The sequence below is a fragment of the Protopterus annectens genome, chromosome 8.part0, assembly GCF_019279795.1.
Source record: "Protopterus annectens isolate FY-2018-M chromosome 8.part0, PAN1.0, whole genome shotgun sequence".
NCBI lineage: Eukaryota > Metazoa > Chordata > Ceratodontiformes > Protopteridae > Protopterus > Protopterus annectens.
The window spans coordinates 1,250,952,751-1,250,979,880 of record NC_056741.1 but is presented as its reverse complement, the minus strand read 5'-3'; the positions used below and the strand labels follow the sequence as shown (position 1 = coordinate 1,250,979,880).

General features: G+C 45.0%; 1 protein-coding gene across 2 annotated transcripts in view; it reads left to right on the top strand.

The window, feature by feature from the left end:
* The window catches only part of LOC122809337, a 2,116,265-nt gene that overhangs the window by 262,350 nt on the left and 1,826,785 nt on the right, over window positions 1-27,130 (top strand). The window lies entirely within an intron of this gene.

The following is a 27,130-nucleotide window of genomic DNA, read 5'->3' as shown; positions in this document are numbered from 1 at the left end:
TCTCATATCCTCTAGGGCTTGGAAGGAACCAGACACCGTAGAGCCGATCCCCAGACGCCCAGACAAAATTTTGAGCCCCCCTGCAGAGAGATCACATTGGAGCAGAGGTCCCCCTGTGGATGCCATGTTGGTGGCTGCAGCCACTAAGAAAGAGTTGGCTCAAGAGAGCCCCACGGTTCATCCTCCGAGCAAGGAGTCTCGCGAGATGGACCGTCTTGGGAAGCGGGCCTTCAGTTCAGCTACCTTCTCTATGAGGGCCTTGAACTATATGGCACACGTTATTAGGATGCAGCGGGACCTAATTAAGGAATACGCTGCTTCTCCCCCGGGGTCCATGTCGGAGGGATACAAGGATTTGTACTCTTCCCGAATGGCCACCCTCCGCTCTATCTCTAATACCTCTATGCGGCTATTGTCTTATGCTACAGAGGGAGCCGCTAGAGCAGGTGGAGTCGGGCTTGTCATGAGGAGACAGGCCTGGCTCCATCACTGTGACTTCTCGGAACCCTTTAAGGCGTCATTCGCGAATGCCCCTTTTGATGGTTCTGCACTGTTTGGCAAAACCGTTCGTGACACTCTTGTCCAGAGTGAGAAAGATGGGAGGACCTTGTCTGCCGTCGGAGTCTGCTTCTCTGCGTCCCAGAGGTCCTTTTCCAAGAACCAAAAGGGTCAGAAGAAGATGTGGTTCCGAAAATCGCATCAATCTCAGTCTGCTCAGGACAACCAGTCCTCTCGTGGCAGAGGAGGACAGGGAGGACGCCACCCCAGAGGTAGAGGTTGTCCGAGGAATTTTGGGTCCAGAGAACCTTTCTCTGAGACCCACTCAGAACCCCTGAGGGGTTTCCCGACTGCTCCACTCTGGAGGCAGTCGGGGGGCGTTTTTCGAAGCACCTGGCAAAATGGGAGTCCATAACAACAGATCGCTGGGTGCTTCGCATTATATCCAGAGGTTACCTAATTCCCTTCATAGCCAACCCCAGAATCAGAAGCCTTCCCGACGTCCCACCCAGTCAAAAGAAGGCGGCCGCTGCAGAAATCCAGCAGCTTCTACAAAAAAGAGCCATCCAGCCCGTCCCCCCAGATCAAGTTGGATCAGGGTTTTACTCCAGGTTCTTTCTGGTGCCAAAAAAGACGGGGGACTTGAGGTCATCCTCGACCGCTCTTTCCTAAACCTGGTGGTACCCAAACAAAAGTTCCGAATGGTCACGTTGCAATCCGTCCTCCCCTTATTGCGGGAGGGCGACTGGATGTGCTCTATAGACCTCAAGGATGCGTACTATCACGTTCTAGTGGACAGGCATTCCAGGAGGTTCCTCCGCTTCCGGCTGGGAGCCAGTCACTTTCAATTCAGGGTCCTCCCCTTCGGTCTCACCTCAGCCCCCAGGGTGTTCACCAAGGTCCTAGCGGTAGTAGCGGCCCACCTGAGACTCCAGGGAATTCAGGTCTTTCCATACCTGGACGACTGGCTCCTCACAGCCCCAACAAGGCATCTACTTTGCTCAGGCAGGGACTATTTTCTCGGTCTGGCTCCTCTATTAGGATTAACCATCAACATGACCATATCCTCTCTCATCCCTACACAGATGCTAGATTTTATAGGGGCAAGACTGGATTCCAGACAGATGCTTGCATTCTTCACTCCAGATCGACTTCGGAACCTGATGTTACACGTGCAGGCCATTCTTCATCTGCAAACTCCTTCGGCGGAATTGATTCTGAGGGCCCTAGGATCTATGGCGGCTGCAATCCCTCTGCTACCATTGGCCCGGTTGAACATGAGGATTCTACAGTGGACCCTCCAGGTACAATGGTCCCTGACTTGCAACCCTCTGTCTCACCCGTTTCCTTAAGCAAGGTTTGCAGAAAATCGCTCCTGTGGTGGCTCCAGTCTCCCAACCTCCACACGGGCTGTTCCCTTCTCACTACCTCCACCAGTCGACACAGTGACCACGGACGCTTCTCGCCTGGGGTGGGGGGGGCATTTTTCAGGCAGAACAGTCCAAGGCACTTGGAACGACGTAGAGACCTCTTTGCATATCATCGTCCTAGGGATGAGAGCGGTGCTTTTGACATTGCAAGCACTACACAACTCTCTTCCGGTAGGGACAATTGCGGTACAGACAGACAACATGTCGGTAGTCTGGTACATCAACAAACAAGGGGGAACCAGGTCTTACCCCCTTTGCCACGAGGCCATGAGAGTGTGGGAATGGGCGATTTCCACCAACCGCTTTCTCATAGCAACGCACATTCCGGGACGGTCCAACATTTTAGCGGACAGGCTCAGTCGTACTATCCTGACTCCTTACGAGTGGTCTCTCAACCACCGAGTGGCAGAGCAAGTATTTGCCCGATGGGGGTGACCTTGTTGCGATCTTTTTGCCTCTCCTTCAAACACAAAATGCAACGATTACTTTGCTCTGATCCCCCCTCCAGGGAAGTCCCCGAGAGACTCTCTAGTTCATGCTTGGCCTCCCGGTCTGCTTTATGCTTACCCTCCTCTACCCCTGATGTTGAAATTGTTGCAGAAAGCCAGGCAGCTGGAGAGCAGAATGATCCTCATTGCCCCATTCTGGCCTCGTCGGACGTGGTTCCCTTACCTATGGTCTCACCTAGTGTATCCACCATGGATTCTGGATCCCATTCCAGATCTCATCTCTCATCCTCTCGGTCTTCCAACTCCGAACCTGGTCAACCTCAAGCTGACTGCTTGGTTGCTCCAGTTCCACTCCCCATAAGGACTCCCGGGATCTCATCACCGGTTAAAGCCATTCTTGTAGCAGCTCACAAGCTTTCCACCAGGAAGGTTTATCGGAGTAAGTGGAAACGCTTCACCATTTGGGCAAAACACCATCGTTTAGACCCGTTTACAGCCCCGATATCATCGATTCTAGATTTTCTAACCTCTCTCTTTCACCAGGGGGCTAGTTCTTCCACAGTCAAGGTACAGCTGGCAGCAATCTGATACTATCATGTGGGGCAAGAGTCTGGTCCTATTATCACTTCCAAACTGTGTAAGACCTTTCTCAAGGGTACCTTCCTCCTTAGACCTCCAGTTAAGAGGTGGTACCCCCATGGGATTTATCCTTAGTCTTGCAGTCCTTGACTGGTCCCCCATTCGAACCGGCTGCCACGGTTGATGTCAAATTTCTCTCTTGGAAGACGGCCTTTTTGGTGGCCATAACTTCAGCCAAAAGTGTATCGGAATTGCAAGCCCTTTGCGTCAAACAACCATATTTGGTTTTTCACCCGGATAGGGTTTACCTCAGAATCAACCCGTCCTTTCTACCTAAGGTTTCTTCAGAAGCGAACATCAATCAATCCATCAATCTCCCAGTGTTTTTCCCCAACTTTCATAACAAAGGAGAGTACAAGCTTCATTCCTTGGACGTACACAGACAATTACGTTTTTATATCCACAGAACTGCTGGTTATAGGCAATCTGATCAGTTGTTTATCTCCTTTGCCAAAAGTAATTTTGGAAAATCAGTTTCTAAGGTTTCTCTCTCTAGATGGATCTCGTTGTATTCTGTTAGCATATCAGAGTTCGGGAAGGCCTGCACCTCAAGGAGTCCGTGCTCATTCTACTAGGGCCATTGCCACTTCTGCAGCCTTTCAGGCTAGGGTTCCGCAGCCACTTGGGCTTCATCTCACACCTTTATCAGCCATTATAAAATAGATGTTATTTCCCGAGGTAGAGCGTCCTTTGGCTCTGCGGTGCTCCGGAATATCTTTCCATGAAGGCCACCCAAGACTTGGGTAGCTGGGGACTTGTCCCACAGGTTGCTGACAAATGAAGTTCCTACTTCAGATTAAGAAGTTATGTACTCACCATAACGTTCCATCTGAGTAGGTATCTTCATTTGTCTGCAACCATCCCCCCCTCCTTCCCCCTGACAGATTGGATCGTTCTTGTGTTATTAGCATATGTTCCCATTGGGACACCTGTTATCTGTTGTGCTATGGGGCAAACTTGATCTGAGGTCAGTTAGGGCAGGCAGGGGATTATGGGTAAGGGGGAGGAGCTAGGAGCTCGGATCTATGCTATGTTAGAAGTTGCCGGCTCGGATCTGAGATTGGATCCGTATCCCACAGGTTGCAGACAAATGAAGATACCTACTCAGATGGAACGTTATGGTGAGTACATAACTTCTTATTCCTATCATACCTTGCCTGCGCCTAGAGTTCCTGTGGTGGGCAGAGGCCTGGCAGGGAAGTGCATTCAGGACAAATGGAGCCCAAATCAAATGCACCTTCATATCAATCAGAAAGAATTGCTAGCTGTACAGAATGCACTGACGGCCTTCAAGGACTACCTTCATCCAGGGAAGCTAATGGTAAAGGCGGACAACACCACGGTGATGTGGTACATAAACAAGCAGGGGGGTACACATTCATACCCCCTCTGCAGACTAGCCATGGCATTGTGGAACACTGCCTTGAGCTACCAAGTACAACTAAAAGCACAATTCCTGTCAGGAAAGAAAAATACTCTGGCAGACTAAGCAGAAACCTCACGGATCCCCACAAGTGGAAACTGGATCCACAAGTCTTCAGCATGATAAAGAAATGGGGATGCCCAGCCATAGATCTATTTGCCTCTCCACAACTGCCAACTACAGAGATTCTGCACAAGGACTTATCACAAGCTAGCATGGAAAGTGGATGCTCTATCATTCAGCTGGAAAACCCTAACAGTATATGCCTTTCCTCCTCTGCTTCTCCTCCCCAAGGTACTCCTAAAGGTCACACGAGAAGCTAAAAATGATTCTGATTGCCCCAGACTGGCCCCGCCAGCACTGGTACCCTATCCTAAAGAGCTCGTCTCAAGGCTCAGCCTGGACATTACCTCTAATTCCTCACTTACTGACCCAACGAAGCAATCGGATCCTGCACAGCCAACTCAGGACCCTAAATCTGGCAGCATGGCGGATAATGTAGCCATTCAGAACACACCTCTCTCTAAAGCAGTGATGGATGTTATTTTGGAGGCCCAGTACCAGAAAATCTTATGCAGAAAAATGGAAGAGATTTTGTGCTTGGAACCAGGCACAAGGAATTGACACGTTTGTACCAAATATTCCTCAGATTTTACAATACGTAACTGAGATGCTGGACAAAGGCCTATCCTTTTCATCAATTAAAATCCACGCCTCTGCTATTTCAGTTCATTACAATACGGAACCACCTATTTTTTCTCATCCGTTGCTAAGGCAGTACCTCAGAGGGGCCAAAAACATAAGACCTGCAAGGAGAGCACCAATACCTGCATGGGACCTCAATTATGTCTTGGAAAAACTTACATTGCTTCCTTTTGAGCCAGCCAATACAGCTGAAATAAAGTTCTTATGGAAAATATCTCTGCTCCTAGCAATAACCTCTGCAAGACGAGTCTCAGAGTTACAGGCACTCATGGCTGTGGAACCTTTTTATCATTTTCCATCCAGACAGTGTTTCTCTGAGGACGAATCTGACGTTTATGCCTAAGGTAGTGTCCAGTGTGGCCCTTAACCAAACCATTCATTTGCCCACTTTTTATCCAAACCCACAGAATAAGGGTGATGGACTCCTGCATTCTTTGGGCATACACAGACAGCTACGCTTCTACTTGGACAGAACTAAAGCTTTCAGAAAGGCTGAGCAACTCTTAGTGGCATATGCTGCAGAATCACAAGGAAAGTCTATCTCAAAGCAGACTATTTCAAAGTGGATAGGACACTGCATTCGTTTTTTGCTATTCACAACATGGCAAATCAGTGCCTAAGGGCATTAGGCCACATTCAACCAGAGCAGCAGCCACTTCAGCCTTCCTCAGAGGAGTACCAACCAAAGACATTTTAGAGGCTGCAACTTGGAGTTCGGTGCACTTTTACCAAGCACTACCACTTATCTTTCTACTCTAAATCCAGAGCAGGCTTTGCCACTGCAGTTCTGCAGGGCCTTATAGCCTCTCCTAATCCTATGTAGACCCAGCCACCCAACCTCAGCTTTGGGATTCAACCCAAGTGTAATGACTGCAACAGTGAAACACGATGAACATAGTACAGTTGTGTACCTACCATAAATGTAGATGTTCGAGTGTTTTCACTGCTGCAGTCCAGGTTACCCACCATCCCCCTTTTTCTTTGCTGGGACTTATCTGTACTTCTCTATCCTATACAACCTATGTGGTGTATTTGCTAGTAGATGAAGGAAATGTTTATTTTACTGCATGATTATTTATTGGCATAATTTTTAGCCTTCCAGTTTGGGGGCACCTAACATCTGGGGCAGGAAAAACTGAAGAAAATGGCGTTGGCTGCATCTTTTATACCCCTGGCGCACTGACGTCCGGGAAGAGGCGACAGCAACAGACGCCGGACCTAGACTTTGGAATTCAGGCCGACTGCGGGTCGCCTGCCAGCAGGATAACCCAAGTGTAATGACTGCAACAGTGAATACACTCTAACATCTACATTTGTGGTAGGTACACAACTGTACCCTTAATCAAGAGAAACTCGCCAGCATATGACATGTGACACTTCTGGCTGACTATCACTTATTACTCTCTTTGGAACTGTCTATCAGGCCTTCAAGTTTAAGGTCCCTGGTTTATGGCCCTACGTGTGACGTCCCACTCAACTACGGCAACCAGGGTTGAGCTTTTGTATAGGAGCCGACGTTCGGGTAGCCTGAGGTGGGAAATCCCACACTAAGACTACAGCAACATGGAAGAGAGGGACATCTATGGTTATGGTAAGATTTTACATAACTATTCTTTTCTTCTTTTGGGTATGCGTAGACAACTTCGAACCAAGGATTTCAGGAAAACTGAGCAGTTGTTTGTCTCTCTGTAACAGATTGGACAAGCCAGCTTCCAGAGTTGCTCTAACCAGTTCATTAGCAGATTGTATCTCCTTTTTCTATAGTAAAAGAGGATTATTCTTGCCCAAGTCTCTTGGAGATCATTCCATGAGGTCTGTGGTGGTCTCTTTAGCTTTTTGGTCAAGGGCTTCCATGTATGACATTTGTGTAGCTGTAACTTGGAATAATGCTCACATTTGTTGTTCATTACAAATTGGATTTGGTTTCCAGGACAGCGCTGCCTTTAGCTGTGCAGTGCTCCAGAATATCCTTCCATCAGGGCCAGTGAAGTTTCAGCTAGCTGAGGACCCTGTCCCATCAGTCGAGGAATGAAATGAAAATAACATCAGGTAAAGACGTTATATACTCACTATAACATTCCATCTGTGTTGGCCATTTTCATTCTTCCTGAAATTCCTGCCCCCTTCCTTTTGCTTCTGCAAAGACTCAAGAATTTTCCTTGGGAGTCTTTGTTCCTTGTCTGAGCATGAGCTTCAGCGCCTTTTCTTACTCTGTCTTTTATTAATTTCTTTAAGATATCATCCTTATATCTCTAGGGGTGGCAATTTCGATCTGAGGTATGTTTGGGCATTATGGGTAAAAAAGGAGCTCAAGAGTTGTGGACCAGAGGATCTGGTAGAAGGGGCAGTCGGATCTGAGACCCCATCAGTTGAGGAAGACTGAAAATGGGCAATACATGTGGAATGTTATGGTGAATGCGTAACGTTTATATCTTTAAATCCAGGTCTCCTCTTCTGCTTTCTTGTTTCAAAGCAGTCAAGTTGCCACAGATGCCTCAGACTTTGCTTGTGAAGCAGTTTCAGGAGGGATAAAAGTGTAGGGGAGTGTAAGACAATAAGGACAGACACAAACACATAAATATCCAGTATGCTTGCCCTGATCAAGGCATTGAACTCTCTGAATCATCTTTGGTCCCTAGGACCTCTTCAAGTTTTTAGACAGTGCCACAGTTTTGAAATGCATCATCAAGAAGGGGGTGGAGATCATGTTATACCCCCTTTGCAGGCTAACTACTTTAGCGTGAGATATAGCGTCACTTCACAATCTCACCGTACAGGCATCTTACGTTCTGATAGAGCTTAATTGTATGGCAAACAAGGTAAGCAGGACCAGGACAGACTTTCATGAATATAAACTAGATCAGAGGAGTCTTCCAAGAATTGATTCATTTGTCAACTGACAAGTTTCTGTTCCAGGACTAAATGCAAGAAAGCCTGGAATACCAATGCCTTTTCTTTTACTCGGACAGTAATGCTCTTGTATGCTTTTCCACCTTTCCCATGGATATCCAGGGTCTTTCTTAAGATTCAGAAGGAATCCCCCAAGATCATTGTGGTGACTCCCTTCTGCCGTAGGCAACCGTAGTTCTCCCTTCTTTTGTAAATGTCCAGGTGCAATTGACACAAGATCTGATGCTAGCTGTGAAATTGTTGATCACGGATGGGTGTAGGATCAGACATCGGATCTGTGCTGGCAAATAAGAAGACCGCTCCTGAGCTCAAGCTCCTTCCCTTCCCAAGATCCCTCGCTACCCACAACCCTCCAATCTCGTTTGCCATGATTTGATCTAGACGTGCTTCCTGCAGCTCAAGCTATGACTTCTTTCAGATAAGTAGTTATCTGATGATGATCTTTTTTTCCATTCATCACTGATGGGTTCCGAGTCGGCCTATTACCAATCTTGCGCCAGCCAAAAGAACTCGCGAGTTAAGTCTCTACCCAGAATGCCCTTCTCCTGGTTACCTCAGATCTCATTTGCTGCATAGCCGTAAAGCTGCATTTCAGCCGAGCTCTCAGCTAAGTGAAATCTTTTTGATATTTGTGTAAAAAATGTTTTGGATATCTTCATATTTTATTAAGTGATTAGTATTTCAAGTGTTGTTTCTTCTGTCTAACCTTATTCTTTCCTCTCTACCTATTGGTAAACTCTCAAGTACCGTTGTTGGTAGGGCCTTTCTTCCCTTACCCTTGTGGTATTTCTTCAATACCATAGTTGGTATGGTTTCTCCTGTTTAACCTGTTAGCTTTAAACCTTATTCAGGTGTTTCCTTTTTCTTCTCCACATACCAGTGTATTTGTTATATTTGTGATTTTTTTTTTTTTTTTTTAATTTTTTGACTTCATTATAGTTGGATTATACAGTTGATTTGTGGTGTTTTTCTACCAAGATGTCGGATAAGATGGGTACTTCAGGTTTTAAGCGTTGTACTTGTAAGGGCAAGTTACCTAACAGTGATTCTCATGATGACTGTGTATACTGTTTGGGAGTGGCCCACCATTTGGTGCAACCTCCGTGTGACATTTGTCAGAGTTTCAGCTAACGCAGTCTAAATGAGTGCAAAAATATACTCATTCTGAAAGGATTACTAAAGTCTCCCTTCTCAGAGGCCATTTCTGCGATGGAGGTCTCAACCCCTCCTTCAAAGGACAAAAAGAGATCCCACTCTGATGTTCTTCATGTTTCACTGTTGCAGTCATTACATTTGGGTAATCTGCTGGCAGGTTGCCCTCAGTTGGCCTGATTAACAAAGTCTTGGGTCCTGCGTCAGTTGCTGTCCCTTCTTCCATGACGTCTGGTCGTCAGGGGTGTAAAGCATGCAGCCGACGCCATTACATCAGTCTTTCTTGTCGTGCGGTAGCAGAAGCAGTTTGCAAGTGCCGGTCGGCTGACACCTGAAATTTTCGTTTTCAAGTTTCAGAACCGAAGTCTTCAACTTAAAGCTAAGTACCCCGTTGGGGAAACTTTTTCTTGCTCCTTACCGATGTCAGTAAAACTTAATTGCATTACTTGTGGAAAGCAAATACCTCATAAAGATTTTCATTCATACTGTATTCCTTGCCTAGGCCCTGACTATGACGTACCTTGCTGTCGGTTTTGTGCTTTATTTAATCAGCGCACTGTCCGTCGTCGGTCCATTTTTGCCTCTAAATATTTCGGTTCTCAGTTTAATTACCCAGAAATGAAAAACGCAAAGATAAAGACAGAGACAGGCCGCCGAGGTCCAAAACCGCCACCGACGCTTCTCCTAAGCCACTCGCCAGTTCGCTGGTACTCAGTGAGGCGCTTTCGCAGCCCTTGATACCTGCTACTTCTGATTCGTATGCCGCGAGATGTTTCACCTATGGAACCCGTGCATGTCTCTACCTTGGATGGGTCCGGAGCCCCTGTGCAGGCACCGGCTTCTGAAGGTGTGTTCCGGCCTACAGACTTGCATATTAAATCGACACCGCCTTCATTACTAAGGCCTAAATCTCGATCCATGTCTAAAAAAAACAACGCCCAGGCCACATGTTCAGGCCCCTATGCCTAAAAAACAAATGATAAAAATGACTGAAGATCTAATTACTCTAATCAGGGGTAGTCAAACCCCCCCCCCCCCCCCCAAGAGGCCTAGGGCTGAGCTTGATTATGAATCTTCTGATCAGGATTCTGTTTCTTCTGACTCTTCTAATGACCTGTATTTGTCCATACCTACTTATGAGGATTCTGATACAGAGGATTCCATTCCCTCTGCTTCCCCTCCTGAGGAATTTTCTTTTGGGGAAACTTTACATACTTTAAGGGAGCATTTCCACTGGGAAAGCCAGGAATTTTCTGATTCAAAAAAGAGACTTGGGGATTTCCTTCTTCTATGTCAGCATAGGTCTTTGGCTATACCTCCTGTACTAGACATCGTTGATGATGTGTTTTCGGAATCTAGTTTGGCCCCTAATTCCCTGCCTCCGGCTCCTAGTAAACCTGACAGATACTACAGGGTTCCTGAGTCCCACAAGTTCCCTTTCAAAAATCCTATTGCAGACCCAGAAACCATTTCTCAGAGACCCAAGGGCATTAAGGCTTCTACTGCTAAAAATCCTACCCCTTCTGATAGACACTCCAAGGCGCTGGATAGATGGGGTAAAAAGGTTTATACTTCTGCAACCTTGGCAATCAGAGCTTTAAACTGCCAATTTCATATGTTAAAATATCCACAGCATATTATTGGACTGCTTAAACAGAAAATTATGTTTATTCCTAACTGTGTGGAAAATAAAAATTTACAGGATTTAATGCATTCTGCTAAACAAGTTGGAAAACATACTTTGCAATGTGGTTTTGATTCTTTAGAAGCTTCCTGCAAGGCTGCTGTTACTGGGTCTGTGCTTGCAAGGCATGCTTGGCTTAAGGAGCAATCTTTTCCTGATCATGTTAAAGCAAAATTGTTGGATGCTCCTTAGATCAGGACCGCCTGTTTGGCAATAAGGCTGAAGAAGTTCTAAAAAAGATGGAAGATAAAGCAAAATCTATGCAAACTGTTAAAGATTTCTTACAAGTGCAACCTCCAAGATTTAGTAGGCACTGGCCTACTATGAATTGGTCCTTTCCAGCCCCTTCCAGATCCTCTCAAGCCAAACCCAGACAGCAAAAACCCCAGGTTTCAGTCCCAGGGGACTCAGAACTAAGCAGTGGGGAGGCCTCCACTTCCAAATCTGGAAATAAGGCACCCCCCTATAGTAAACGGTCTCAATGACTTCCTTTTAAAATTACCAAGCACTTATCTTTTAACCGCTCCTTTGGGGGGAAAGATTGCTCTTTATGCAAAGAACTGGGAACTCATAACCCAGGACAAATGAGTTTTAAATATAGTGTCCCAGGGATATAGATTTCATTTCCACACGTTGTCAACACCAAACGGGTGGCCATACCTGCCCCCAAATCAGTGGGCAGAGGATCAAAAACAAGTACTTTCCCTCTTAAGCATGGGGGCTAGTCAACTGGTACCAGAAGAGGAAAAGGGACAAGGTTTCTATTCCAGGCTTTTTCTGGTACCCAGAAAAGACAAATCATGGCATCCAATCCTGGACCTATCTACTCTAAACACCTTTCTGGAGATTCCAAAATTCAAGATGCTGACTCTTCACCAGTTACTTCCTATGCTAGGCAAAGACACCTGGTTTGGCAACTCTAGATTTAAAAGAAGCATACCTGCACATCCCAATCAAGGGAATCTTGCAGAAGATACCTACGCTTCAAAGCAGGCTACTTGCATTATCAGTTCTCTGCACTGCCCTTTGGCTTGTCTGCTGCGCCCGGGGTATTCACAAAGTGCCTGGCTCCAGTTATTGCATTTTGCAGGCAAAGAAATATTCAAATATTATTCATACCTTAACTTTGTTTTGGAGAAGCTCACTGTACCTCTTTTCGAGCCGGCTGCTACTGCAGACTTAAACTTTCTTTCTTGGAAAACAGCCTTCCTTTTAGCAATCACTTCAGCTAGAAGGATGTCTGAATTACAGGCCCTTATGGCAGTGGAGCCTTTCATCATCTTTCATGCGGAAAAGGGCATCTCTGAGGACCAATCCATCCTTCATGCCCAAGGTGGTTTCCAGTGTGGCTCTTAATCAGTCCGTTCATTTGCCAACCTTCTTTCCCAATCCACAGAACAAAGGGGAACGGATTCTGCATTCCTTGGATGTGCACAGACAACTTAGATCCTGCTTGGACAGGACTAAATCTCTAAGAAAATCTGGTAGCATTTGCTGCAGGGGCAGAGGGGAAGGCTATTTAAAAAAAAAAAAATTTCAAAATGGATAAGCCATTGCATTCATTTCTGCTATAAGTACCATGGAAAACCTATCCCCCAGGGGATCAGATCTCACTCCATCAGGTCTGCATCTACTTCTGCAGCCTTTCTCAGAGGTGTTCCTACCAGGGATTTTCTATAAACTGCTACCTGGAGTTCTGTACATACTTTCACCAAGCATTATCATTTACCACTTTTCTCTAAATCCAGAGCTGGTTTTGCCACTGCTGTCTTGCAGGGCCTTATAGCTGGCCCTAATGCTGTATAAACTCCTTCTCCCAACTGTAGCTTTGGGAATCTACCCAAATGTAATGACTGCAACAGTGAAACACGAAGAACATAGTACAGTTGTGTACACTTGAATGTAGATGTTAGAGTGTATTTACTGTTGCAGTCCTGGTTAACCTTAACCTCCCTCCAGACCCCTACTTTTCTCTGGCTATACCTCTAGTTTCTTTTAGTATGCTTCAAAGCCTTTTTGGTGTATTTGGTTTTATTTGGAGGTATATTTCTGTGTTTTTTAATTTTATTTGCTCCCCATTGGGGGGGAGGGGGGGAGCACCTGACATCTGGGGCAAGAAAAACTGATTTAATGGCGTCGGATGCATGTTTTATACCACTGGCGACCTGACATCATGGAAGAAGGGACAGCAACCAACGCAGGACCCAAGACTTTATTAATCAGGCCAACTGAGGGCAGCCTGCCAGCAGATTACCCAAATGTAATGACTGTAACAGTGAATACACTTGAACATCTACATTTATTGCAAGTGTACACAACTGTACTTTTCCCCCTCCCCATAGTCTTCCAGAGAGAAAGATGCTGCATACCTTGGATGAGCACAGACAACTCAGTTTTTTTTTAACTAAAGCCGTCAGGAAATCTGATCAGCTTTTTGTGTCTTTTCATCCAAGGGCTCTGGGAAGGACTGCTTCCAAGCAGGCTATTTCTACTTGGATTTTAAAAGCAATTTCCTTTTATGTTTTTCATGGTAAGAGCCTTTCTACTCCAGTTAAGACTCACTCCAGTAGGGTTTGTAGCTTCCTCTGGTGCTTTTTTTTCAAAGGTATGGATACTTCTAATTTTGAAGCAGCTACTTGGACTTATGTGCATACTTTTTCTTTTACTTCTTGCAGTCTTGATAAAAGTATCTCCCAGGCTTCAGAGGAGCAGTAGTTGGCTGGGAGTTTTGTTTCAGGTAGATGAGTTCCTGTTGAGGGAATCCCTAAACACAAATTATTGTTCTTTAAAAATATATATTTCATATTTTTAAAATCAGTGCTTCCGCTTTAAGAAACCTGGTATTTTTTCACAATATCAGAAGTTTTTTGTCAAGGACACCTTTTATTATCCGTAGGTGTTTATTTGGGTGTACTTTTGTGTGAAATTATTTGCTGCTTGTGTAAACTTTGAATTTTTTGGGATAAAAAAGTTTACAGTGGGGATAGAAAATTTTTTTACAGAGAAATTGGCAGGAATGTATGCATCAGTGTAATGTTATGCTTGCTTTGTAACAACTTACCTGCCATTTTGATTTCTGTCCATGTGTTTGAGTGTTTAAAAAGTGAGTAGTCGAGTGGAAGTATGCTACTTGTGAACACCTTGAAAAACTCTCTGACTCCAACTTATTGCTTTTGGTTCCTCTTGCCCAGCTGCAGCATAGCTACTTAAATTGATCCAGCGGATTCTTTTGCTGCAGTACCTAGAAGGAAACAAAACATTTGCTAAAGGATGCTCTTTATGATGTTCATCGTGTTACCCTACTGCAGTCATCACACTTGGGTTATCCTGCCGTCAGGCGGTCCCGCAGTCAGCTCGAATTCCAAAGTCTTGGTTTGGCGTTGGTTGCTGTTGCTTCTTCCCTGACGTCAGTGCGTCAGGGATATATAAGAGGCATCCAACGCCATTTTCTCCAGTCTTTCTTGCTGCGTGGTGCCCGAAGCAGAAGCAGTTCGCAAGTGCCAGTCGGCTGACACCTGAGATTTTCGATTTGAATTTCAGACCGAAGTCTTCAATAAAGCTAAGTACCCCGTTGGGGAACATTTTCTTGCCTCAGTCCGATGTCTGAATAAGTTAACAATTGCATTTCTTGTGGGAAGCAAATACCTCATAAAGACTTCCATTCCTATTGTATTCCTTGCCTAGGCCCAGACCACGATGTCACAGGTTGTCAGTTTTGCGCTAGGTTTAAGAAACGCACTATCAAATGCCGTTTTTGACTTTGCACAGCATTACTTTGGTAGGAAATTCAATTATATCATGCCGTCGGAGCAGCAGACTACCTCAATTCATAAAAAACGCAAGGTTAAGGACAGGCAGCCTAGGAATAAGCAAGACCCCGAGGCCTCAGCTGGGCCTGTCGCCGGTTCTCCGGTTTTCAGTGAGGCGCCTACGTAGCCCCTGACTACCGCAGAGCTGGAACCCCAGACAGCTGCCGACTCCCAAACAGAGTCTACTAGGCCCACGCAGCCATCTACCGACACCGGAGCAGATTTAGACACCGGTGCTGAGGAAACACCTTCGGTTGCAGAAGGTGTCTTCAGACCGACTACACTCACCATTAAATCTTATGCTAAGCTTAAAACTCCTTTAAAACCTAAGAAAACTGTTAATCAGTCTACAGGTCAAGGCCCCATGCCTAAGAAACAGATGCTTAAGATGGCTGAAGATTTAATTACCCTTATCAGGGGTTCCCATCCCCCTTCTGATAAAAGACCAAGACAAGAGGAGGATTATGCATCCTCTGACCAGGTTTCTCTCTCCTCAGATTCTTCTGAGGAACAGGATTACACTTTTCCACCTTATGAGGATTCTGATGCTGAAGACTCTATTCCCTCAGCATCTCCCCCTGAAGACTACTCCTTTGGGGAAACATTACATACCATGAGGGAACATTTCCACTGGGAAGGCCAGGATTACTCAGATTCTAAGAAAAGGCTCCGAGAGTTCCTTCTATTACCCCAGCACAGACCTCTTGCAATTCCTCCTGTTTTAGATATTGTGGATGATGTCTACTTATTTACTTAAATCCAGACTCTCTACCTCCTGCTCCAGCCAAACCAGACCAATACTACAGAGTACCTGACTCGCGCAAATTCCTTTATAAAAGCCCTGTAGCTGACCCAGGAACCATATCCCATGGTCCTAAGGGAGCAAAGGCTTCTATGGCTAAAAATTCTGTGCCCTCTGAAAGAGATTCCAGAGCCCTAGATAGATGGGGAAAGAAAATATACACCTCTGCAACTTTGGCTATGAGAGCATTAAATTGCCAGTTTCACATGTTGAAATATCAACAATTCCTGATGTCTCAGTTAAAACAAAAAATGAGCACACACTCAGAACAGCCTGAGTTCATGGAAATGCAGGATCTGTTGCATGCAGCTGAACAGGTGGGCAAGCATACTTTACAATGCGGATTTGATTCACTGTAGAGCAGCCGTTACTGGCTCAGTCATTCGTAGACATGCTTGGTTAAAAGAGCAAACCCTCCCTGACCATGTTAAAGCAAAATTATTGGATGCACCTTTACAACAGGATGTATTATTTGGTGTCAAAGCAGAAGAGGTTTTAAAGAAAATGGAGGATAAGGCTAAATCTATGCAAACGGTCAAGGATTTCTTGCAGGTGCAACCCCCTCGCTTCAGCAGAAATTGGCCAACAAAAAATTGGTCCTTTCCAGCTTCAGACAGATCACAGAGGGGCAAATACAGACGCCCAAGGGGCAGAGGTCAATCACAGGGCCCTTACAAACCTCGCCAATGGGGTTCTGCTACCCAGAAAGGAGGAGAAGACAGGCCCCAAGTTAGCAGAAGGCAGACACAATGACTCTATCCTCAAACTACCAAGCAAGTCTCTCCTGGCTACACTCTTGGGAGGAAAACTAGCATTTTTTGCAGACAACTGGCACATCATCACAAAAGACAAATGGGTTCTAAACATTGTCTCTCAAGGATACATATTCCACTTTCATACCTTACCAAGGATCAAAGGAATGCCAAACCTGCCACCAAATCAATGGTCAGAGGCACAAAAACAAATTACAGCTCTCATGAACATGAGAGCCATTCAACAGGTACCTACACAGGAGCAGGGACAAGGATTTTACTCAAGACTCTTCCTAGTTCCAAGAAAGGACAAAGCATGGAGACCCATTCTGGATCTTTCAATTCTGAACACCTATCTGCAAGTACCAAAATTCAAGATGCTAACACTACAGCAGCTTCTTCCCATGCTGGGCAAGAAGGCTTGGCTAGTCACTTTGGACCTCAAGGAGGCATACCTGCATGTCCCTATCAGACAAAATTGCAGAAGATACCTCCACTTCATTGCAGGTTCAACGCATTATCAATTCTCTGCACTGCCCTTTGGCTTATCTACTGTGCCCAGGGTATTCACAAAATGCCTGGCACCAGTAATTGCATACTGCAAACAAAGAGGAATTCAAATATACCCATACCTGGACGACTGTCTTATTCAAGCAGAAAGCAAGGATATTCTTTTACAGCATCTGGCATTTGTCAAACACCTTCTAAGTTGCCTAGGGTACACAGTAAATGAAAAGAAATCAATACTAGTGCCCTCACAAAACATAACATTCCTGGATGCCAGCTTGAATACAATGGCCCAGATGGCTTATCTCACGCCAGGCAAACAACGACATCTGTTTCAATATTTCAAAATAATGGCAACAAAGACCCAACTCCCTGCAAGAAAAATTCTGCAGGCCTTGGGATTCATGGCGTCTTGCATTCTACTAATACGATTTGCAAAACTGCATATGAGGAAATTACAATGGTACCTGAAAAGTGTATGGACTCTGCATAGCCACAGCTTGGAAACCATGATGCCACTCATTCCCTACCTTCAACAGGAGTTTCTATGGTGGGTGCAGGCATGTCATCTCAACAAGGGTCAGCCTTTCACCTTACCCACAGCCAGGCAAACTATGACAACAGATGTATCGGACTATGCCTGGGGAGCACACATGGCAGCACAGTGCATTCAGGGCAAATGGACTACAGATCAGAGACACCTGCATATCAACCAAAAAGAAATGCTAGCAGTGCAGAATGCCCTAACAGCTTTCAAGGACCTTCCAGACAACACCACAGTTATGTGGTACATAAACAAGCAAGGGGGCACACATTCCTACCATCTATGCAGGCAAGCAATGACCTTGTGGAACACTGCACTGTCTTACCAAGTTCAATTACAAGCGCAATTCCTGCCAGGAAAGAAAAACACATTGGCAGATGACCTAAGCAGAAACATCATGGATCCACACGAATGGAAACTAAATCCACAAGTATTTGCAATGATAGCTCAAAAATGGGGATGCCCAGACATAGATCTGTTTGCAAGCCCCCACAACCACCAACTTCAAAAATTTTGCACAAGGACCTTCCATCCACTAGCTTGGAAAGTGGATGCTCTCTCATTCAGTTGGAAAACATTAACAGTGTATACTTTCCCTCCACTGCCTCTTCTAGCAAAGGTACTGCTAAAAGTCAGATTAGAGAGGTCACAAATGATTCTCGTTGCACCAGACTGGTCGCGCCAACATTGGTATCCAATTTTAAGGACCATGGCCCAGGGCCCACCATGGATTTTGCCACAAATTCCTCACCTGCTCACCCAGCGAGACAATCTGATTCTACGTAGCCAGCTCAAGACTTTAAACCTGGCTGCATGGCAAATTACCTAAACAACCAGCCAACACCTTTATCCAAAGTTGTTATGGATGTCATTCTGGAGGCCAGGAGGCCCAGCACCAGGAAAACCTATTCAGACAAATGGAAAAGATTTTGCTCCTGGAACCAGGCTAAAGGCCTAAATCCCCTGGAACCGACCATTCCTCAGATTCTACAATATTTAACTGAGATGTTACACAAAGGACTTTCCTTTTCATCTATTAAGATCCACGCCTCAGCAATTTCAGCTCATTACAGCATGGATCCTCCTTTATTTTCACATCCACTCCTAAGACAGTACCTCAGAGGGGCCAAGAACTTAAGACCACCAAGGAGAGCTCCAACACCTACTTGGGATCTCAACTTTGTCCTGGAAAAGCTTACACTGCCGCCCTTTGAACCAGCTTTTTCAACTGATTTAAAATTTCTTTCTTGGAAAACTGCCCTACTACTAGCAATAACCTCAGCTAGAAGAGTCTCAGAGCTACAGGCACTAATGGCAGTGGAACCTTTCCTCATTTTTCATCAAGACAGAGTTTCTCTACGAACTAATCCTTCCTTTATGCCAAAGGTGGTATCCAGTGTGGCCCTAAAGCAAACCATTCACTTGCCCACCTTCTTCTCAAATCCCCAGAACAAAGGAGAAAAACTCCTGCACTCTTTGGACATTCACAGGCAATTACGTTACTACTTGGATAAAACTAAGGCTTTTAGAAAAACTGACCAGCTCTTTGTAGCCTATGCTACAGGATCACAAGGAAAAGCCATCTCAAAACAGACCATTTCTAAATGGATAGGACATTGCATACGTTTCTGCTACACACATCATGGGAAACCTGTACCTGCTAACATTAGGTCCCACTCCACCAGGGCTACAGCTACATAAGCAGCCTTTCTCAGGGGAGTGCCAACCAAGTATATTCTGGAAGCTGCTACTTGGAGTTCAGTGCACACCTTCACCAAACACTATCACTTACCTCTTTACTCTTAAGTCTAGAGCTGGATGTTCTTCATCTCACATTGCTGCAGTCCTTACTCTTGGGTAGTCCGCTGTCCACGGTCGGCCCGAATATCAAAGTATAAGGCTGACGTCGGTCAGGGCGCATTTAACTGACGTCAGGGTACAAATGCGCATGACCGACGTCATATCCTCAGTCTTTTTTGCCGCATGGTCCGATGCAGAAGCAGCATTGCAAGTGCCGGTTGGCGTTCTGAGATTTTTCGATTTAGAAGTTTCAGACCGAGTTCAAAGTTGGCTAAGTACCCCGTTGTGGAATATTTTAGTTTTTTCTTGCCTCAGTTATTTACCGGATGTCAGAAAAAGTTAATTGCGTTTCTTGTGGGAAACAGATACCGCATAGAGATTATCATACTTTGTGTATTCCTTGCTTAGGGCCTGAGCACGACGTTGTTGGCTGTCGCTCTTGTGCTAGATTTAATAAACGCACTATAAAGAGAAGGTTGGATTGTGCAAGGTTAGTCTTTGGGAAGCGGTGTAATTATAAAATGCCGTCGGATGCTCCGACGCCCGCTTCCTCGAAGAAGCGCAAGGACAAGGCAGTTAAGCTTAGGCCAGAAGAACCGTCTGTACCGGACGCCAGTTCTTTAGAGGTGTCGGTGGAGCCGGTGGCTCCACCTGAGATTTCTTTTTGTTCCCAGAGTGAGACCTTATTATTGCAAGATGTGGCCTCTCAGGAGGCAAGTCAGGCTGAGGGGGCTTCTGAAGTTACTGTACTCCCCTCCCTTCCTAAGGTGGCTAGGCCCTCTCCTTCTGTTTCTAAGGCTTCTCCCAGGGGCAAGCCAGGTTTAGCTTCAGTTGTTGTTACCCCTAGCTCTTCAGGTACTATGCCCAAGAAGCATATGCTTAAAATGGCAGAAGATTTGATTACTTTGATTAGGGGTTCTATGCCCCCTCCAGCTAAGAGACCTAGGGTGGAGCCTGAGCTGGGGGGTTTTGAGCAAGCTTCAGATGTTTCAGAGTCTTCGGCTGAAGACTTGCAGGAGTACTCTCCTTATTCTGATATGGATGATTCTACTCCTTCTGCTACCCCTCCTGAGGATTTTTCTTCTTCAGAAACTCTTCATTCCATGAGGGAGCATTTTAAGTGGGAGGGTCAGGGCTTCTCTGATTCCAGGAAACGGCTTAGGGAATTTCTGTTTTTACCCCAGCATAGGCCTTTGGCTATACCTCCTGTTCTGGATGTAGTGGAAGATGTTTTTACAGAGGCTTCTCTTAATCCTGATTCTTTGCCTCCTGCTCCTGTTAAGCCTGATAGGTATTACAGGGTGCCTGAAGTTCATAAGTATCTATTTAAGAGTCCTAGGGCAGACCCAGAAACTGTTAGCCAGGGGCCTAAGGGTCTTAAGGCTTCTGTTGTTAAGAATCCGGTCCCTACAGACAAGGAGGCTAGGGCCTTGGATAGATGGGGAAAGAAAGTTTATACTTCTTCCACTCTTTCTATGAGGGCTCTGAATTGCCAGTTTCACATGTTGAAATACCAAAACTATCTCCTTTCACAATTGAAGTCTAAGGTTGATGCTCTAGCAGTTGGTATTGATTGTAAAGAGTTGCAAGATTTAGTACATGTTTCTGAACAGGTGGGTAAGCATTCTTTGCAATGTGGTTTTGATGCTGTACAGGCCTCGTCTAGGGTGGCTGCCACTGGGACTGTTCTTCGCAGGCACGCCTGGCTGAGGGATCAGAATTTGTCTGAACATGTTAAAACAAGGATTTTAGATGCTCCTTTACAATCTGACGTGTTGTTTGGTCCTCCTGTTGAGTCAGTCTTAAAGAAAATGGAAGACAAGGCTAAGTCTATGCAGACTGTTAAAGATTTTTTGCAGGTCCAGCCTCCAAAGTTTAGTAGAAATTGGCCTACTAAGGGGTGGACGTATCCTTCTTATAATTCCCAGTCTAGGGGTAGATCTAGACGGGGTAAGGGCAGAGCTCAGGGCTCTTTCAGGCCTAGAACAGGGAGTTCTCCTGCACAGGCTTCGGGTGAGGGCAGGGGTCAGTCCTTTCGTAAGCAGACCCAATGACCTACCTTTTCAGCTGCCAGAGCCTGCTCGTCTGGCAGCACCTTTGGGAGGAAGGTTGGCACTTTTCAAAGAAAATTGGAGTTTAATTACCCAGGACAGATGGGTATTGGATATCATACACCACGGCTACAGGTTTTATTTCCATACCTTGCCTCCTTTCAAAGGCATGCCAGACGTTCCTCCGCAACAAAGAATAGAGGCTCACAAACAAGTTTCTCTGTTGCTCCAACTAGGGGCCATACAGCCGGTCCCTTTGCCAGAAGTGGGCCTAGGATTTTATTCTCGCCTGTTCCTAGTACCAAAGAAGGGGAACACGTGGAGACCAATTTTGGATTTATCTATCCTCAACACTTATCTGGACATTCCCAAGTTCAAAATGTTGACGTTGCAGCAGCTTTTACCTCTGCTGGGCAAAGATCATTGGATGGTAACTTTGGATCTCAAGGAGGCTTACCTTCATGTTCCTTTCAGACTCAGTTGCAGAAAGTATCTGCGTTTTCGAGCTGGGACTTCTCACTATCAGTTCTCTGCATTGCCCTTTGTCTTATCTACTGCGCCCAGAGTGTTCACAAAGTTCTGGCTCCAGTGATAGCTTTCTTCAGACTAAAAGGAATACAGATCTATCCTTATTTGAACGACTGCCTGATCCTGGCTCAAGGAAGGCAAGAGCTTCTTCATCATTTGGAATATGTGATAGCAGTGCTAAGATGCCTAGGGTATTCTGTGAACGAAATAAAGTCCAGTCTAGTACCCTCTCAAGACATGTGCTTTCTGGGTGTGAGACTGAATACAGCAGCCCAGATGGCCTTTTTAACCCCGGACAAACAAAAGAGTCTATCCCTTTACTTCCATCAACTATCTCATCAGTCCGGGCTGACTGCAAGGACAGTCCTTCAAGCCTTAGGGTTCATGGCATCTTGTATTCTGGTTCTTCCCAATGCCAAACTGCATATGAGGAAGCTACAATGGTATCTCAAAATGTATGGACACAGCACTGCCAGGATCTGGACACTGTCATTCAAATAATACCTTGCATTCAGAAGGAATTTTTGTGGTGGGCTCAGGAATGTCACCTAAACAAGGGACTCTCTGTGACCCGGCCAGAGGCAAGTCAGATTTTAACGACAGATGCCTCAGACAAAGCTTGGAGAGCTCATCTAAATGGAAAGTGGATACAAAACAAGTGGCCTGTCAGACTACAACATCTACATATCAACATGAAGGAGATGTTAGCAGTCCAGTTTGCCTTAATAGCTTTCAAGGAATTCCTTCTTCCAGGACAGGTGTTGATTCTAACAGACAACACAACTGTCATGTGGTACATCAACAAGCAAGGGGAACATTCTTATCCTCTATGCAGGCAAGCAATGATTTTGTGGGAGACTGCTCTCAGTTTACAGCTCAATCTTCAGGCAAGGTTTCTGCCAGGAGCACAGAACTCCTTAGCAGATGTGTTGAGCAGACGAATTATGGATCCCCACGAGTGGAAATTGGATCCTCATGTATTTCAGAAATTGACAGTGTCATGGGGAACTCCAGACATAGATCTGTTCGCTTCTCCACTAAACCATCAGCTGCCAAAGTTTTGCACGAAAAGGTTTCATCCCACAGCTTGGAGAGTGGATGCTCTTTCTTTCAATTGGAGCAATCTTCATGTGTATGCCTTTCCACCTCTGCCTCTCCTCCCAAAGATACTTCTGAAGGTCAGACAGGACAAGCCAAGGATGATTTTAATAGCTCCAGATTGGCCTCGACAGCATTGGTACCCATTACTAAGAAGTCTAGTATGGAAGCCTCCATGGCCTTTGCCTTCGATTCCACACCTGTTGTCACAGGAGGACAGCCATTTGCTCAATGTCAAGCTTCACTCTCTGCACCTAACAGCCTGGCATATTCTGTTTTGAACCATTATGGGCCTCCACTTCCTCAGCAAGTTTAGAATGTTATTTTGGAAGCTAGAAGGCCTAGTACAAGGAAAGTGTACGCTGACAAATGGAAGAGATTTTTATTTTGGAGTGCAGCAAAAGATTTTGATGTTTCTGAGCCTAATTTGTGTGTGGCTCTTCAATATCTTACTGAGTTACTAGACAAAGGTTTGTCTTTCTCTTCTATTAAAGTTCATGCTGCAGCAATTTCAGCTCACTATGATTGTGACCCGCCATTATTTTCTCATCCTTTGTTCAAGCAATTTCTTAGAGGGGCAAAGAATATAAGACCCCCACGAAGAGCTCCTACTCCTGCTTGGGATCTCAATTTTGTGTTGGAGAAACTCACTCTACAACCTTTTGAGCCTGCAGCTACTGCTGAGTTGAAATATTTATCATGGAAGACTGCTTTTTTGTTGGCCATTACCTCTGCAAGGAGGGTTTCTGAATTACAGGCCCTTATGGCAGTTGAGCCTTTCTTGATTTTCCATAAGGATAGGGTATCATTACGTACTAATCCTTCCTTTATGCCTAAGGTGGTTTCTAGTGTGGCTTTAAACCAGACTATTCATTTGCCTACTTTTTATGCAAATCCCCAAAATAAGGGGGAAAAGATTTTGCACACTTTGGATGTTCACAGGCAGTTGCGTTATTATTTGGACAGAACTAAAGGGTTCAGGCAGTCTCAGCAGTTATTTGTTTCTTTTGCTTTGAGTTCTCAGGGCAAGCCTGTGTCAAAACAAACTATTTCTAAGTGGATTGGGTTTTGCATTGCTTTCTGTTATTCCCATCATGGCAAGGAGGTTCCAGCTGGGATTAGGCCTCATTCCACTAGGGCTACTGCCACTTCAACAGCTTTTTGAGGGAGTGGCAACCAAGGATATTTTGGAGGCAGCTACTTGGAGTTCTGTGCATACTTTCTCTAGGCATTATCACCTGCCACTTTACTCTAAGTCCAGGGCTGGTTTTGCCACTGCGGTTTTGCAGGGCATTTTGGCAGCTCCTGCTTCCTTATAGTTAGCCATCCTCCCTTACCTCTGCTTTGGGATTCTACCCAAGAGTAAGGACTGCAGCAATGTGAGATGAAGAACATAGTACAGTTTTGTACCTACCATAAATGTAGATGTTCGAAGATCCACATTGCTGCAGTCCAATTTACCCTCCCTCCTTCCCCTCTGTAGTTGGAGGTGGTTGTGTGGGTTGGGTTGTACATATTGTATATATTGTATATATTGTACATATGGTTAGTGCACAGGTGGTTGGTTATTTGTATGCTGTCTTTTGGTTTTGACCTTTATTTTTAAGGTCTTCTGACATCTGGGGCAAGAAAAGACTGAGGATATGACGTCGGTCATGCGCATTTGTACCCTGACGTCCTGACGTCAGTTAAATGCGCCCTGACCGACGTCAGCCTTATACTTTGATATTCGGGCCGACCGTGGACAGCGGACTACCCAAGAGTAAGGACTGCAGCAATGTGGATCTTCGAACATCTACATTTATGGTAGGTACAAAACTGTACTTTTTGCCACTGCAGTTTTGCAGGGCCTAATAGCCTCTTCTAACCCTGTTTGACTCCACCTCCCCTCCTTAGCTTTGGGATTCAACCCAAGTGTGATGACTGCAGTAGGGTAACACGATGAACATAGTACAGTTTTCTACCTACCATAAATGTAGATGTTCGAGTGTTCACCCTGCTGCAGTCCAGGTTACCCTCCCTCCATCCCCTCTGAACTAGCTGAACTTATCTCTACCACTTTATCCTATACTACCTCTGTGGTGTATTTGCTTGTGCCTAAGGGTTTTGTTTTATTTTTATATAGCCATATTGGGGGCACCTGACATCTGGGGCAAGAAAAACTAAAGAAAACGGCGTCTTATGCCTCTTGTATACCCCTGACGCACTGATGGGGAAGAAGCGACAGCAACCGACGCCGGACCAAGACTTTGGAATTCGGGCTGACTGCGGGACCGACTGATGGCAGGATAACCCAAGTGTGATGACTGCAGCAGGGTGAACACTCGAACATCTACATTTATGGTAGGTACAAAACTGTACTTTTCACTGTTGCAGTCATCACATTTGGGTAATCTGCCTACGGGTAGCCCTCAGCCAGCCTGTATACCAGAGTCTTGGGATTTCTGCGTCTGATGCTGTCGCTTCTTCCATGACGTCAGGGGTTTAAAACATGCAGCCGACACCATTACATCAGTCTTTCTTGCTGTGCGGTGCCTGAAGCAGAAGCAGTTCGCAAGTGCCGGTCAGCCGACTCCTGAAATTTTAATCTTCGGGTTTCAGACCTGAAGTCTTCTAAAAGGTAAGTACCTCGTTGGGGATCCTTTTTTCTTGCTCTAACCGATGTCAGAAAAAAAGTAATAATTGTCTTGCCTCTGGAAAGCAAATTCTTCAGAGATTTTCATTCTTACTGTGTCACCTGTTTAGGCCCATACCACGACGTCCCTCACTGTCTGTTTTGTGACTTTTTCAACGCCCAAACTATCGGGCAATTTTTGTAGCCAAATACTTTTGCTGTCTATCTCTGTACTCTGAAACGGCGTTGGTAAGCCATCTGACTACCGATCTTCTGAAAAAACGTAAGGATGAAGACCGACACAGACTGCATAGGTCCAAGACTGCAGACGATGCTACCATTAAGCTAGTCGGCAGTCTGCCAGTACTCATTGAGGTGCTTTCGCAGCCCCTGATACCCACTTCTACAGATTTGCAGGCCTCTACTGAGACCCATTCTGAGTCCAGTATGCCGTAAGATGCTTCTTCGTCTATGGAACACACGGATGTCTCCACCTTGAATGGGTCCAGAGTTGCTGTGCAGGCACCGGCTTCTGAGGGTGTATTCAGGCCTACTGATTTTCATATTAAAGCGACAACTTTGTTTCAAGCCAAAAATACTGAATTTATGAGGCCTAAAGTTCGCACTGCACCTAGGAAACAAACGACCAAAGCGCATTCTCAGGCCCACAGGCCTCAAAAAACAAATGATTAGATTGTAGATACCCCACGACAATCAAAGCAAACCAGGTGAAAAGCAGTAATAAATCTCAAGTAAAATGCTATAAAATCATTCTTTTATTAGAAGTAGTGAGCGCTTTCATGTCTCTCAGGACGCTTCATCAGACTTAATATCCGCATATACTTTCAAAAGTGATTATATAAATGTAATGCACCTATAAGAATACAATTGCAAGATACATAACAATAAGAAACAAAGCTATTGGTGTAAAATAGAAGCAAAATACTTCTGTTATAGATTCATAGATTAGTACTAAGCTAACTGCCCTTGTGAGCCATTTTAAGCTTAGCCAATTATCCCGTGTGAGACTCAAACCCTGCACCTTGTGTTTATAAGGCAAACACCTTAACCATTAGGCCACCCTCCCTATATAAAATATAATGAAAAATATACATATGTATTAAAACACATTGCTATAAATACCAATGTACAAAAAGCATCCATATAAAAAATATACAAAGTTATACTAAAAAATGACATAGTATATCATAGAAGTGTACTAACATCTGAATGGTTTATCTATTAAAAAAGGTCTGAATGAAAATTTATCATTGAGGACATGTCCCTTATCAGCTGTCAATTTTATAATCCATCTAGCTTCCTCCTTCTCAGTACCATTCCAAATACTTCCTAACCTCTCTGTAGCATATATATGTTCTAAAACCATGAAGTTAAAAACATGTTGTATCATGTTGTAAAACATGATTAGCCAAAGCATTGGTCTCATTTTCCTTATGGATAGCATACACATGCTCCCTTATCCGTTCCCTAAATGTCCTGTTGGTCTTGCCAACATAAAAACATTGGAGAGGGGTTACCATAGGAGAGATCTTACAGGGCTGCATGAAGTTGAACGTAATGAAGTAGGTCTACCCTATATTAAGAGAAATAATCCATTGCGGATACAACAGGAGAAGAGAGCACAAGAAAAGGGAAGGATAGTCATTCCCTATACTAACAACAATAGCTCTTGTGAATATTATTAAGAAACACTGGGGAATTCTACAGCTAGATG